The sequence below is a fragment of the Xiphias gladius genome, chromosome 22 (assembly GCF_016859285.1).
Source record: "Xiphias gladius isolate SHS-SW01 ecotype Sanya breed wild chromosome 22, ASM1685928v1, whole genome shotgun sequence".
NCBI lineage: Eukaryota > Metazoa > Chordata > Actinopteri > Istiophoriformes > Xiphiidae > Xiphias > Xiphias gladius.
Genome location: NC_053421.1, coordinates 29,652,118 through 29,668,821, shown reverse-complemented (window position 1 = coordinate 29,668,821; position 16,704 = coordinate 29,652,118). Strand labels below are relative to the sequence as shown.

Below are 16,704 nucleotides of genomic sequence, written 5' to 3'. Positions count from 1 at the left end.
GCATCCTTCACCCTGAAGAAAAATACATTAGAGCCACGTGTACACAGAGTTGTTTAAAGCCAAATGTTTTGGCACAATTGTTCCCCAAACACAGTAAAACAGAAGCTTCCATTTATTGCTTTGATTCACGTGTGTAAACGCTGCCCGCGGAACCGAACGCTCTCCCCGGGTTGAATAAGGTTCAGTGAAAGTGAAGGAATCTTCGAGCGGTTTTCCTCTGACGCCCTCGCAGATCAGCTCCAACGATAGGCCGCTTTTAATTTGACACAAGGGAAGCTGCAGGTTTACGGTGTGTCGTTCCGGCCGAGCAGCTCCCAGCAGCCTGATACCATCTGGAAAATCCCACAACTGGGTTTCCTAGTCAAGTGTAGTCAGGAGCCTTTTAAGACTCAAACATGTTCATTTAACTGATTTCCTCTTTATACACACACACTCTCTCTCTCTCTCACACACACACACACACACACACACACACCAGAGTAAAGTAGAACCTCAGGTGCAGTGTGTTGTTGAGGTCCTCTTCCACCTGCAGCCCCCAGAGCAGGCATAGCCGGCGGTTCCTCCGAAACCCACCCACTTTTGTCTGTGGCGGAAAGTAACTAATACATTTACTCAAGTACTGTACTTCTTTTCATTTAATGTCAGGTTGTACTTCTGCTCCCCTGCATCTCAGAGGGAAATACTCTACTTTAACCTCCAGCTGTGGTTACAAATTGTTTTCCCCCTTAAAATATTTGTACCATTTAATGATGCATGGATCAACAAGCGAACAGTGAGGAAGGCGACAAAGAGCACAAGGCTAAATAATATAAAATAACTAAACAGACTAAAAAAGGATAAAAATACCGAGAAAAATAAACAGATATAGAAATAAATCGAAACCAGCAGAGACTCAACGCAGACCCGCAGCTTTTCTAGGTGCTGAATATTCGACAAAAATCCATAGGATAAGCTCAAATAATACAGGACTTTCATCCGGACTAAATCGGTGGTTTCCAACCTTCCGGGCTTGCGACTCCGGCAAGACCCCGGTTTCTAGTTGGGACCTGTTGCAACAGAACCCCGGAGTCGGAGCTTCTCGCGTGGTTTCATTTCAGCGATCCAATCATCAATATTTGACTAAAAATCGGAGAACCCGAGCCGCGTGTCTTCTTCTCCCGTCCCCTCCCGTGACTCACCCGGCCTCCGCCTGCAGGTGAGAGGAGGCTGCTCCCCGCGCTCTCACCTGCAGGAGGCTGCTCCCCGCGCTCGAGGAGGCTGCTCTCGGCGCTCTCACCTGCAGGAGGCTGCTCTCCGCGCTCTCACCTGCAGCTGCAGAGGAGGCTGCTCTCCGCGCTCTCACCTGAAGCTGCAGGTGAGAGGAGGCTGCTCCCCACGCTCTCACCTGCAGCTGCAGCGATCCAATCATCAATATTTGCACCTGCAGCTGCAGGTGAGAGGAGGCTGCTCCCCGCGCTCTCACCTGCAGCTGCAGGTGAGGATGCCTGAGCTTCGGGACCAAAACGGACCACGTTACGACAGGTAGCCTGTGTTCAATCACCGTTCTCAAACAGGAAAACCGTGTGAACGATTCACCTGCCGAGCCTCGTCGTCTGTTCATTTCCCCCCTGAATGTCTGTTACTGCACAGACATGCAGTAAAGTAACGAGTGCAGGGAAAAGCTGGACTCGTCCCTGCCTTCATCACGGGACGGTTCCTTGTTCCCTCCGGTCTGGTTTCGGTTTGCTCTCCTTTTTCTGACATTCTGCTGCGACTCCCGCGTGTCTCCGGGCTTCCAGCGGCTCCCCTCCCCGGCCTGCAGGAGGCGCTGCAGCCCGCTGCCCTCTCCGTCCTCCGTCCTCCTCCTCCTCCTCCTCCTCTCCGCGGTGTGTGTGTGAGGCTTCCACCGCTATAAAGCCGTGAGAGGCGGCTGGAGGCTGTAAAGGCTCTCCAGCATCCAGAGGAGGAGGAGGAGGAGGATGATGAGGCTGTGCGTCCGTCGTCGTGGAGCTGATCTCAGTTCAGTGCGTCCGAGCTGAAGCTGGAAACTTTCTGACGCCTTTTTCTCAGTGAGAAGGTAAAACCAGCAGAAACTCCCCCAGTCCTGCATGTGTTACTGTGTGTGATCACATTTCCTTCTCCTGTCTTTCCTGTCATCTCTTCGCATGGGTTTCCTGCCGGTTTTCTCGTCAGTGTTGAGCCGATTTTGCTCCCGTGACATCTGAATGATCTCAAACATTCCTTCGCTGTCTCTGGGTTCTATCATCTAGTGGCAGCTTTTCTGTGCTGCTGTTTTCCCACACTGTACTTTGAAACATGTTTGGGAGCTCAAATCGAGTTTTTTCCGACGCTGAGCCAATCTCATCCAGATGTGTCGGGTAGCACAGCTGCTTCCTTCCTCTGGACGTTTTTATTCAGAAATCTCCAGGAGGAAAACAGGTTGTGTGAGAAGTGAGTCTCCTTTTGCTCCGATGATGTAAGAGAGTCAGTTTGTCATGAAACGTCTGAGCTGAACCTCGAGATGTTCTGTCGTCCACGTGAACAAAGGCTTGTTGAATTCTCACTTGCTCAACGTGTCCCTCGCGCGCCGGGAGGAGAAGGCGGGACGCCCCGCTCACCCGGGACTCTTCGCGGTGTGTTTGAGGACGTGTGAGCAGAATTCCGGATCTGGTTTGTGTGAATCCGTGCCGCCCCGTCAGCCCGGGTGCAGCTGCATGAATGAATCATTAAGGAGCACTTCATCCATTTATTCATTCAGTATTCTTAGAGCTTCATTAATGATTAATAAATCGGTCACTAATGGTAAATATCGTTTCTAAGCCGTGAATAAAAAGTGGTTTAGTGTCGCCATGTGGTGAAAAATCCCGCTGCTCTTAAAGTACAAGCTCCGTATTAAAGGGTCATTAACTCTCCTGGTGGCCCATCATTCAAGACCAAACCGTGAGGAAAAACGGCTCAGAGCTTTTCCTCTGACCCAGAAAACATTTGTTAAACACGTACCAGCCTTTAACTGAATGATGAGCTACCAACCATTGGCCTTCTTTAAGCATAGTGTCCATTTGGAGAGCGTTACTATAGCAACGTGTTGCGTGTTTTAGTACCGCTAGTGTCACGGCTCTGGAGAAGTTAGTGTCGGTCTGCAGTAACTCTGCGGATCCTCTGACTTTCCATCCAGCGCCACCATCAGGTGATGTGTTAGCATTTACCTCGGAGCGCCGCTGTGTCTAAGTGCGGCCCCGCAGAGCTGCTACGGGGCTGGAGACTCCGAGACTGATTCTCTTAATGGGTTTAACAGTCGATCAGTATTTGCTAATGTCTTTTATCTTAAGTTGTCACTGACTTCCTATGGTATCATGGCTGGATCACCGAGCAGGCAAAGCAACTGCCCGGGAGCCCAGACCCTCAGGAGCCCCTGAACCCCCCGGGCTGACTCCACATCACTTGGGTTGACATAATTTGATTGAAGGCAGACTTGTGGAGAGACTCTGTGTCAATATCTAGATTCAGCCCTGATTTGTTTGAGTTCATATTGAGCTTAGTTGTTGTAAAGCGTTTTATCCAATCGCTCGTCTGTCAGCTGAGTAACGGGCAGAAAACCAGGAGCGAGGTCGCATTATTCCATCTTTGAAGAACTGTACGACTGCGACCAACAATTCATTTCATTATCAGTGCATCCGACAATTGTTTTCTTCAGTAACCCACTGATTATTTAGAAAATGGGAAAAGATGCCAGTGCGTGTCAGAAGAGGTGATTTTCCCTAGAGACTTACCTCCAGTAGTAACACAACTGATTCTGCACTTCCTTTGCAGGGATCTCATGTTATATTTTGGGGGTGTTGCTGGTTTTTCTGGCAGGTGGATGGTTGGTATCACGAGCTTCATCCTAACAACAGATCTTGTCTGTGCTCCTGTTCTTCTGTCTCTGTGAGGTCCAGAAGGACTTTTAAATGGCGACAGTGGAACAGCTCGGTCACTCTTCAGCTCCTCGGAGGCTTCAGACGTTATTTAAGGGTCAAGGCTCCATGTGGACTTGGATCTGAATCTGAAATAGTTCACATCCATTTTTGTCCTTGGTTGTTTTTTTTTTTGCATGTTGCCACCACTGACTGTCCATCACTGAAGAAGTGTGAAACCATCCGCAGGAAGCTCGGCCAGAGATAAATAAACCCGCGACCCTTTCCTGAAATAACTGCACCAGACACTCTCCGCAGGATACCGTGGGGTTAGTATAATGTTTAGTTCCAGTTTGGCGTTAGCATGGTTTGAGCTCTGCGGTACATTTGTTCAGTGTGAGCACTTGAGCTCCAGCGCAGACCGGGGATCCAATTCATTTCTACGTTTCATTGCTCATACACCTTTTTCACCTGTTTCACACTGTTGTGTCCTTGGGTCCTTTCACTGAGTAGAGTATTATTCATGTTTGGATGCTATTGTTAAGATCATCAAGGAAACTCTGGTTGATTAAATGGAAATAATGACATGCCACTATCTCATTTTCAAGCTGAATGAGTGGGTTGACTTGGGCAAAGCACTTGTATAGGAACAGGGTCTTTTAATGACACACTTGGTGAAGTGAGTTAGATTTTATAGGCACGTGTAGATGGTGTGTTCTCCCAGTATTGGACATTGTTAATGTCGTAGTCGGTGAAGGTCGGTTCCTCCATTCAGGTTATTTCACTGAGAGCTGTGGTCCAGTCCTGCAGCCATGTCTGCCTGGCGGCTCTCTTGCAAGCACCCCCCAGTATTTTAAGACACATGAGTATTTAAATCATATTGCATAAAGTCTTCCCGGGCCCCGTCTGCTCATCGAGTCACCCAGAGGTTGACGGACTGTGGGCCGGGGGGCAGAGGACTGTTCATTAAAATGCACATTTTCCGTTGTTAAGGGAATCTTTCCTTTAAAGTTGAGCTGATGTGGTGAAGAACAGCGATAAAAGACAGGAGATGTAAATGTTGGTCTGTTCAGCCCTGAAACCTGAAACACAGATAAACCCGCAGGTCTGATCTGGACGCAGAGATCCGGGACCACATCGACTCACGCGCTCTTCACACACACACACACACACACACTGGCCGTCCTGCAGCCACACGATCATATGTCGTACATCCCTGACGATAGCTTTCAAATCCTCCATGCAGCGTTTAGATTCCCGTCCTCCCAGGCAGGAACTGGTTTTAGTTCATTCTTATGAAACTTGTAGAGATTTGAAAGTTTTTCTAATAAAAGCTGAACTATCATTATGTGGTACTATAGTTTTTTGGGGTTTTTTTGTTTTTCTTGCAAAAATAAGGCCAGAGCAGTCATTTATGTTCAAGTTGTACCTCGGAAAGCAGCGTAGGTATCAGAAGATACGGCTCATCATCCGTATTCTCCAGTTTTGTCTGTGATCAGTGTCCAAAATAAAAAATAAAAAAACAAAGGAGAAGGGAGTTGGATGGATTCTCTCCCTGCGGCCAGTTTCAGGTCTCTAGGAGCGGACTAAATGAGCCCGGTAGCTGCCTGTCAGAGACACACTCTGGATCTGTGACACGATCAGCAGGAATAGGGCGGACGTGTGATTTGATGTGTTGGGTTGAACGCAGTCCGCTGTGTCAGAGGAGATCTGTGTCACTTCATTAATAAAACAAAGTAACTGAGCAGAAATCAGCGTTTTCCCCCCGACATGACAAACTCATCAACATTTCTCCTTAACACAGTGTGGATCGTGCTGCCGCTGGGAATTATGGCCTCGTGAGTTTTTAGGCACCGATGTGGAAATTGAGGGCGCCGGGAGTTTGACTCGCATGGAGGGAAGAGTGAGTGTCCTGTGGCAGACCCACTGCTGTCAGTGAACAGAATCTGGGCTTTCGCAGGGTCGTCCCACCGTATCGCACCGCGGGTTTCTGCGTCGTGTGGAACGAGGATGCCGCGTCACTGGGATCCCGCGGAGTTGATCTCCATTTATTCTGACAGCGATACGCGATACAGAAACACCTCCATGTAAACAAACGCCCCCCCCCCCAGCTCCTACACAAATGAAATTGACACGTCAAAATCTTTATGCCACCTGGTGGAGACAGACGTGATGATCACGGGGGGAAGAGAAGACAAGAGGAGGCAAATTCATTACAGGAGGATTATATAAGAGGGGAGAGGTGGAGGGGTCATGAAGAATTTACTGTAGGAGAAGAAATGGGGGGGCTTTGAACTCGAACTTGATCAAACAGTAGGTTTGGAGGTTCTGACAGTCAGGCATAAGAAATACTTTAGTGTAATTCTAACCAAAGGCAGGGACTAAAGGTTTGAGCAGTTACACGATATCAACGCTCTGGTCTGAGGAACGCGTGAGGATCTGAGGATCTGCTCTGACCGTCTTTTAGTATCCCTGCACCACTGATCTGCCGACCATGCTGGCTCTTCACTGTTGGGATGTGATTGGATCATGGCTGAATGAGCTGCCGGGACCATACCCCCCCTCGTTCCCAAACCATCTGTGCTTTGTGTACAGTGTTCCTCTGCTGGGATGTTACAGCCCCAGCTTTGCTGTGGTCATTTGACTGAACATACATTCAATTAAGAACATGTGCCATGTGAGCACAGTATCAGCTGAACTAGATTTTGACACTCAGGGATGCTCTTCAGGACCAGGACCAGGGCACCTCTTGAAGTACAGCTCTGCTGTTGTTCTGGATTTTTCTTCTAGTCATCAAATCCCAAGTGCAGATCCAAACCAACAGTGTGTTAGTCCGTCTCTCATCACCTTCCCTCCTCTGTCTATGTCTCTCTGCTCTGAGCCCGTTGGTTCCTGCTGAAGACGTGAATCTTTAAAAAGCACCTCACAGATCAATGGTTTCATTTTTAAAAAGCCTCAGTCATTTTGCTTTGCTTTGCATGCAGCTTTGTTAAATGTTATATGATGCATCACAACGGCAGAAATTTCAGTGTTGGTTTGAGTGAAGTTTGTGGACAAGAGTTAAAACGGTGAGACTTGTAGTTTAAGGCCTCGTCATGTCAGTGTAGCAGTGCATCAAATTTCCTAAACCTAACAAGAAGCAAACCGACCCTGGGGGCAGAGACGGACCGATGGACATCACAGTCTGCAGTGTCACGGTTCCTTATACGGCAGGTGATGACGTCAGTTCCCTCTCAACACTGTCACAGATCCGACTGAAGCAGGTTTGATCACATGACGCTGTCTGCTGCGGTTTCCTGCAGAGACCAGGAACTCTGATACCATAGCTGTGGCTGGAGTTGTTTCTATAGCAACCGCTGCAGAGGCTCATGGGCACTATAGTATTTGGTGCCCTTTCATGCACCCTTTCATGAGTGTTTTCTGAACCGGTTGGGTTTGTGAATGCAGTGTACAGCGATAACGGCGACAGATTTACAATCAAAGTTCATAGTAACTTTTGAAACAATGGGTCCTTGATTGTCAGACCAAAGCATTTTCTTATTTTTGGTTAAAACTCTGACTGGTGGACTTAACGAGATCCCCGTAAAAGGATCTTAAATAGGCACTTAATGGCTGCATACTGTACATGACCTCCTTCGCCCTGGCTTGGTAAACGTGACACTACTTCCTCCTGGACACATACAGCGCTGTACAAAGGCTTTAGGCACTAAAAGTAAAGTCAGGATGTTTTCAAAAACAATAAGTTCTCAGTCAACTCCATACAAACCAGAGTAAAGATAAAAAAAACCTGAATCAGATCAGTATTTGCTGTGACCCCCCCTTTGCCTTTAAACCGGCACCAGTTCTCCTCGGTGCACCTGCACACAGTTGTTCAAGTTCTCAGCAGGTAGGTTGCGACAGTCTCTTGGAGAACCTGCCACGGTTCTTCTGTGGATTCGGTCTGTCTCAGTGTCTTCTGTCTCTTCGCGTGGTCCCAGACCGACTCCATGATGCCGAGATCAGGGCTCTGTGGGGGCCAGACCATCTGCTGCAGGACTCCTGGTTCTCCTGTCCTCTGGCTGAGTGTTTGGACTCGTTGTCCTGCTGCAGGATGAATCTGGAACCGATCGGACGCCTCTCGATGGGACTGTTGATGGAGAAGAATCTAAAGAAGAATCTAAAAATGCTACACAGTGCTGTACACAGTAAACCCCCAAACACACACACTGTTGTGTCTGAACAACCTCGTGTGTGTGTGCGCTGATAGACGGAAAGACGTCATCACCGTTCACTGTTCACTCATCACGTCAACATCAATCGGTTTTGGCGTCCTCTGCGGTTGGAGGTATCCGTCAGTGGAGGCCGTTGGAGAAAGACTTCTGGGCTACTGACACTTCGAATCACCTCTAGACATCCACGAAAGAGTAGCGAGAGCTGTGTCTCTGCCCTCCTGTCCTCGGTCTCTGTCTCTCTACAGTCTGTATGAAGCCCTGGTCGCTTTTATTGTTCTCCACCAATATTTCGTTTGTTCCGCCGCTGAGCAGAAACCAGCACTGCCGACAGCGAGCAGAGCGCTGAGCGAACGCCCCTCAATGACATGAATTATTAACTCTGTTGTAGTGCTGCAGCTGCACAGGGATCTGTGTGATGTGATTTTCATGAGCAGCTCTTTAATCTGGTGTTGGATGTCAATTCGCGGCGAGCCTCGGCTGGCGCGAGGATTCATCTGCCGCTTGACTGAACAGCTGAAAGCTGCTGCGAGGCTTCGGCAGGGCTCCGTGAAACGCTCCGCACCTCCTCCCAACATCCACCTGCTGAGCTCACACTGCAATTTTCGCTTCTCCGTGCCGTCTTCAGGAAGACTGATGATCAGCTTGGGGAATGAAGAGATGCAGCTTGAGTTGTGAAAAAACAAAAAAACCAGACTCGTGTTTTGTATGCACAGTACCCCAAATTCCAAGAATGACTTTTAATGGGATTTAAATGGTAAAACAGTTTACGATCCGCAATTATCATTACAGCAGCTCTGAATTTTCAGCTCAATTAAACTTTTTCCCCCTTGAAAATCCATTAAATACCTAGGATTTATAACATAATCTGTAATTTGACTGGTGGCGGTGAGCTAACAATAGCTTGTTACATTACTGCAACTATGACGGCACAAGGGCTCAGTCAAAGCTGTATTTAAAGTGGCTCAGTTTCCCAGCTTACTTGAGCCTCTTCCCAGCTCCGGGTTGTGCCTCTCGTGCATCAGCTTACGTTCAGGTGCTGCTGCTCTGAAGGTATTTTCAGAATCCTCAGAGATGCTTCTGACCATCAAATATTCCGTTTTCTGTGCATTCGTAACATGCGACTCGTGACATGTTTCCCCAGTTGGAAATGGAGGTCGCCGGCGGAGACGCGATTTGGGAAATGGGTTAAAAATCTTTTTTTGATCCAGAAATCTTTTTATCATTCAGATTTCCTCAGAAGAACAGTGTTTTTTCCCGGCACGTCAAGTCGATTATTATAGAGTTTTCAGTTTATTATTATAGAGTTTTCAGTTTTGCTGCTTAAATGCAACATTATTTGCACCAGTGGCTTTACGGCAAGCGTTGAACTGGTCTAATCACTGGGGTAAATTAAAAAAACAAAAAAACCAAATACGGCAAAATGATGGAAACACTGTTAATTGTACTCGGCCTCAAAGTTACTGAATTCACAGTGGGTTCCTCCAAGCAAAGGTTTGTCTTTTTACGCATGGACAAGAACAAGGGTGTTGCATTATGTCTTTCGGGACTTCGCAGTGCTTCATGGGGGTGAACTTTTCCTCCTTCAAATTCATTTGAAGAGTCACTTCACCCAAATTACCGATAAATAATTAAAATAAAATAAAAATAAACATGTAAAATGCCTTCTTCTTAGCGGCATCTGGCCGTTTAGATTCAATTTGAGAATTTCACCGACACGATGGAGGTGAATGGAATTTAGTTTGTGGTAAAAAATGATTACTCTGAACATCCACGAAACACCGTGTCTGCAGTTTTCACTGGAGCTACTTTCTACTGAAGAAATAGTCCCCATGAAAACCGTCCACGGTGTGGTTTGTGGAAACCACCCCGCCCATACCCAACCCCCCCGCCTCACTGGACAAGGGCGCTTCCTCCTCCGAAATACCAGTTTAACCCCCGTGGAAAAATATGCCCGATAGTGTCATCATAGTTAGGGTTATTATTTGCTTACACAAAAAGTGAGGAGGATTCGCATTTCACTTGACTTTACTGTATCTGGGTGCTGCCACTGACTAAGCCGGAGAGAAGAGACTAAACATGTTATTTAATGTTTGGCCGCAGTGGAAACACACTGAGGAGGGAGTCTGAGCAGTGAGGCTGAAGAGGACATTCACACGTTCTGGATGATGTACTGCATTAGGAGAAAATATAAGCTTTAAAACAATGCACGACAGAGTCAGCTGCCGAGGGTCAAAGGTCGTTTTGGTCCCTGAGGACTCACGGTGACACAGTGAGACATTCACTGAGGACAGAAACGACATAACTGACACTTGTCTCTTTTAAAGAAGAACGAGGAAACACTTTATTGCACCGACTCATGTGTAACTGAAGTATGAATTCTCATCATCTAACATGTGTTTTAATTTAATATCATGTTTGTTATTGTTTCATTATTGTGTTAACTGTGAGGTAAAGAAATAGATCATCTCTGAATTATGAAGTAAACATGAACTAATAGTGACTTTATCAATTACTAATGTGAGAACACATTCTGAGCTGCAGGAGGTGAATACATGATTCAATCAGGAAGGGTTGAACATTAGATCTGCACTATTTGAAAAGGTGTTATTGAATACAACACATTACAGATGATCTGCAGTGTGTGCTCTTTGTCCTGAGGGTGGCGCTAGAGGACGGATCATGGGATCCCGGGAAAGTTGACCACAAATCGTCTGCCCCCCGAAACACGCGTCCAGTAAGAAGCTGTGGCAGCGCTAATCTTCCTGTGTGAGAGGACGACGGAAAAGTTCATTTTGTGTGTCCCTGGAGTGACTTGTGCTGCTCCACTCGCTAGACATGGCAGAAAACATCAGAGGAAGGAGATACTAGGTTAGAAAGTTGATATTCTAATTGTTCACAATCAGCTTTGTGCTGCTCTTCTCATCTGATCGTGGCCGGATCCAGATGGAGCCCATCGCTCCCCCGGGATCCCGGAGGACTTCCAGCGTAGCCCTTCCTTCTGCATGCGATCTCCTCTTCTTAGCATTTCTGGGTTTGGATCGTTTTCCTTAACGTTTGCGATTTCACGTGTTGTGTCACGCGCTTTGTTTCTCCCACAATTAAATGCACGGAGGAGATGGAGGAGCTGCTCACAGCGGTGAAAAATGTAAATACGTTTACGGCGGTGGCGAGACATCTCCGTCCAAAGAATTTCATCTTAAGAAAGACATTTGACGCTCTAAAGTCACAGTTTGATGACCATCTTGTTTGTGTATTAACAGCAAAAACGGTATATGAGGATTAGTATAGAGTATATACTGTATAGAAATACTATGGAGTCTGAATTTAGGACACAGCATGTGACCTGATCTCCACTTGGTTCAGCAAGTCCTCCGGCCTAAACCTCCATACAGGTGGTTTATGTCTACCCCCTGACACGACCAGTAGGAGCCCGACAGCAGCAGGAGATCCACCACAGATGAACTGTTCAGAAATCACCGTGGAGAAATAAATAACTAGCCACCAATGATGTGGCAGTGCTCTGGTAAAGGTTTGGTCAGGTTTAGGGAGAGATCAGGGTTTGGTTTAAAGTAGGCGCTTCATTAAGGGCAGAGGACGTCTGTTGTCATGGTAACGATAACAAACGTCTGGTTACGGTTGTCGCACGATCGTGGTTAAAAGGAACAACACTATGTTTGAAACGGGAAACAATTTTGTCGACCATTCACCCCAACCTCCTCCTAACGTGGACTCCTTTGCCCCCGTCATGATTATGACCACCAGAGGGCGCTGTCGCTTGAACGTTAACATGTTGTTTTGGTGCATTTGCTGAAATAAGTGAAATGAGGTCACTTAACCATGGGTTGTAAAAAGCTGCTGCGCAGACGAGGACGGTCTCACCTGTCATCAACACGTGATCTGGATCGGGATATCTCGTCCGGAATGAGGTCAGATCACATAGATAAACTCTGGAGTGGCTTCAACTTTTCCTTCAGCCTTTCCCGACTCTTGCAGAATCCCAGGTCTCCTCCTTCGACCTGAGAGGCACCAGGTTTTTGAGCCCACCAGCTCCCCCCCACTAATCTGCATATTGAAATCTGATCACCGCGCAGCAGAACGGAGACAATGACAGCACTTGTTAATAGCAGGTGTAAATACAGAGGCCCGTGGTCAGATGTGACCATCCAGACAACGTGTCGGATACAGACGTTAATACCGGGAGGAGAAAGGCTCTTCAGTTTCAGAAATCAGCTGATTTCCACAGAAACCGTGTTTCTCATTTACATGAAAAATCGGATCACTGGTTATGAGATTACTGCAGAAAGACGAGTGCAACCCGGTTATTTCAGTGCACGTAGACCCACCGAGTGCGACTGACGGGTGAACAGAACACACTGACAACAGAAAAGTGGTTTGTCTTGTAACTTTAATTCAGCGTGGGGCCACAGTTGCTGAGGTGGGACTTCTGCATCACTTTCAGTAGTTACTGTAGCATCCTCTCTGATGCCAGAGAGAGTTTTTGGCAAACCTTTGAGTATGTGGATCAGACCGATCACACAAGTAGACAGAGGAGAAGTAGACTGTGCTGCAGGAATGGATTTGAGGAGTCACATCGACTCCTGTGAAACTTGCTCACCGGGTGCATTCACTGAAAAAGTTTTTCTGATTTCCCCTAGTTTCGGTGTTTTTTAGGCGGACATGAGCACGAGCATGTCGACTTGCTGTTGACTCCCCCCAGTTTTCATTGGACCTAACGGGTCATTTCGGGGTGTCCAGGGCGCTGCCCAGTGCAGGACAGTGCAGAGTGAGGAGGCAGACAGGAAACGGGGGGAGATATAGATGGGTCCGACACGCAGCGGGGGCCCTGGCTGGAGTCGACCTGCGGATCCGTCGATGCGCCCATTGGGCTACCAGGGCTCCACAGCTGTTGGTTTCATAAGAGTTCAGCTGGAGGCAATAAGCGTTTATAGCAAATGGTTAAACAGTAGATTTGGCGGGAAAGGAGGGGGAGGGAGCTCTCGAAGAATCAGAGCAACGTGGATGATAGTGCATGACAGAGCTAATCCCCCTCAATAAACAGCTGCTGCAGCAGACAGCATCTGCGTCAGGGTTACAGAGGAGGTGTCAGGTGGCACACCTGACTGAGGGTGATTGGATGGGACCGGCTACACAGCTGCGAACGAGCCAATGGTCGTGAAGCATCCTGCCAACAGCTGATGCCAGTCAACCAATACAAGCTTGGCCTCAGTGCTCTACCTGAACTAATTCTATACTGACCTGCAGTTCAGACTCTGGTCACAACAGCGAAATCACTTCCCGGCCCGGAGCTGTTCCTCAGCTTCAGGTGCTAAAGGAACTAGTTCAGGAAGTTCGGTTCTTCAGGCGTCACTGTTTGCACTTCCGCCCAAGGTGAATTAAACTGACCTGAAAACAGCTGGAAGAACAACAGCAGCATTCGAGATAAAAGAAAGCAGCGACAGTCGTGTGTTGTTCTTCGCATTTCCTGCGAGGCCTCTCCCCGCTGAAACAAACAAACAAAGTTTTGTCTGTCACCGACGACATGACTTTTTTTTTTAACGTCAGTAGACACGACCAGAAATGTCCAGTAGCCTTATGGTCTGGTGGCAGCTCAAAGTGCGTGTTTGACCAAATGGTACCAGGAACTAAGGCTGCAGAACTAGATTCGCTCCGGTCAAAATGCAGGTCTAGTTCCTGAGCTGCTGAAATGGTTCCTCGGTTCCTAGAAATTCCCTGTGGTGGAAAAAGGATCAGGCTATTTTCTTGCATGTGTCTGATCCCTGAAACACTGACGAAACAATTTGTGATCGAGTGGAGTCATTTAACAGAGGTAACTGTGCCTCTCTGCATGTTCGGACCGGAAGGTGCAGCCAGACAATTCATCACTGATATTGATCTAAATGGTATTGATCAAAAAGCCAGTGAAGCCCATGAAGATATGATATGTGCATTTTTTGATAAATACTGTAAGAGAGTAAAAATTGTACTTTTATTTCCTTTCTCCATCAAAAACACACAGGTTGGTGGATTTCAGTGACCTTGCTTGACACGAACAGTAAAACCCGATCCTCTACAGTTAAAGAACAGATCTGTGGTCTGTTTTTAAAATAGCTTCCTGGGCTCTAATTGTTACCCTTCTCTTCCGTCCTACCTCCTCACAACCCGTGTAACCCGAGTCGGGGGGGGGGGTACTTTTACTGGACGATATCTGTAACTTCCTCCTGTGGAGTACATTACTGCCGGCTGGTCAGATACCGCATCCGCGCTCTGAGTGCTGCTGGTGGAATAATGGAGGGAGCTGACCGAGTGATTGGTGGTTGGGGTGGAGATTCGATTGTGTCTTTCCCGACCCAGCACAAATGGCTTCTTGTGAGGGTGGAGTTCTTCGGTGGGGGGGTTTTTATCGGTGATCCAGACGATGAGCAGGAACCAGAGCTCGGTCACAGGGAGACGCTGCTAAATGTTCGACTCTGACTCTTCACTGATAAAACACTGAGATGAATCCTTCAACAGGGAGACTTTGTCAGCGTTGGGTCTTGATGGGGTTCTTTGGATTAATTAAAAGAAATTAAGATTTAGCTGCTCGGGACAACAGAGGTGATGCCGCCCTCAGACTGAGTAGATGTGGAACTGGAATTTTTTTTTTTCCCCAAAATGTTTCTAACAGAGCAATTGTCACATTGGAAACAACTTAAAGCTGCTAAAGGTACCGAAATCTTTAACCCATTCACAGACAGCCCCATTTCTGTGCATAATGTACCCAAGATAAAAAGCTTCCTGTTCCTCAGCACTTCTGATCACAGTCATGACCCTGGTCTCCTCTGAAAGGAAACGCTTTAAATTTTTATAATCAAGAAGTAAGATTGAGCAGAAGAGACGCTGAACCAAAGTCACAGAGACGCAAACATGGTGGAGAGGTCAGTTTTTTTGGCCTCGCCTAGTTTTTGGCATAAAAAAGGGAATCTAAGGTCTGCAATGTTTCTGTGTTTCTCCCAAAACAGATTCAAGACCACAAATAAAACAAGAGTCACCTGATGTCTTGATCATTCTGGTGATAGAAAATGGGGCCATTTTTAGAGGACGTGAAAAGTGCAAAGTCTTTTTTTTGGAAAGTTTAACATTTTTCAAAAAGTTGAGGACATGTTTTGCAGTACATTTAAAAAAAAAATTTGGACAGTGTAGGATATCAAGATTTTTTGGACAGTGAGAACGGTCATTTTTGAAATGTGAGGACATTTTTTGCAAAGTGGGCACATTTTTTTGAAAACACTTTATGGTGACAGCTTGTGGAGACTGACAACATTTCCAGAAGCTGAGTTTTTGGAAAGTTGGTGTATTTTTGAAATTGAGGACATTTTCTGGAAACACAGTGGTTTTTAAAGCGAGGACACGGTTTGAATTTGAGGAGACCGGTGACATTCTTTAGAGATCGGAAACTAGAAACTGAGCTGTGGACGTTTTTAAAATTTGGGACCAGACACGGTTTTGCAGTGAGGATACTTTTTGGAAAGTTTGGACAGTTTCGGAAAGTGAGAGCATTGTTTGAAGTTAGGATACTTTTGAAGTTCGGGGACATTTTCTGGAAATGGGACATTTTTAGAAAGGGTTACACTTTCGGAAAGTCTTGACATTTTTGGAATTTGAGGATGTTTTGGAATTTGACGACATTTGTTGGTAACAGGATATTTTTTTAAATATATGAGGACACTTTTGGCAAATCAGGACACGCGTTGAAAATGTGTGTTCAGCTGCGACTCAAATTGAAAATCACTGAAAATCACTTTCCGTCTCACTGACTTTCTGTCAGTGAAACTATCTTATATCAGACAATGAAATCAGTGCATTGCAACACTGAGAAGGTCAGTTATTATGGACAGCGTGTCTCTCGGTCTGTGTGTGTGTGTGTGTGTGTGTGTGTTGAAGAGATAAAACCTGAATGACTTAATCAAATGAACACGATTTCGAACATCATGTGGTAATTCTCCTGCACAATACAATCAGATTCTTTCACCTGAATCTGAGTGGTTTCATCAAATACAGTGAAATGAGTGGAATGAATGAAATGACACAGGAGTAAAATCCTCTGTTATTCTAACGGAACTGAACACTTGCTCAGTAGACCTGTTCTGGCTGTTGGTTGCATCAGTTCCAATCCTCACAGGGAACATTCCCATGCAATTATATCACGTAAATCAGATATGAAATGATCCCATCCGCTCCGTGAGGCCGGTAAATGTTTTGATAAGGTTTTCTTTGTTAACGTTTTCCTGCCAGTCTGTTAGAGACAGGCTGACCTGAAGCTCCCCCCTCCACATTGTACTGCAGCAGTTCCTTTAACGTCCACTAGTTGCTGCTGCGATCCAACTCTTCCTGTATTGAAGTGATTGAGAAAAACCTCCAACTTCATTTTACAAATGCAAAGTCTCTCAGCAGATCCTTTAACTGTTGCAGCTTTTGGTTCAATGTCAATAAACAGGTTGTGTCTGAAGTCACTGTGAAGTTTTTCTTTATTAAACCAGACCAGGATCTTTCCCGAACCCGACCCAGGTGCTGTGAGAGTCTGAACAGAACCGTAAACCAGTTTAATGATGGAGTCACAACAGGTGGATGTTGTTCTGCAGGAT

At 46.6% G+C, this 16,704-nt stretch overlaps 1 protein-coding gene across 1 annotated transcript in view; it reads left to right on the top strand.

Annotated features, from left to right (window-relative positions):
• The first annotated feature begins 1,962 nt into the window (after nucleotides 1-1,962).
• Nucleotides 1,963-16,704, top strand: part of cpne4a (copine IVa) — a 73,353-nt gene continuing 58,611 nt past the window's right edge. Inside the window, exon 1 of the mRNA XM_040117841.1 lies at nucleotides 1,963-2,056. The gene's annotated coding sequence lies outside the window, so the exon portion shown is untranslated. The remainder of the gene's footprint in view (nucleotides 2,057-16,704) is intronic.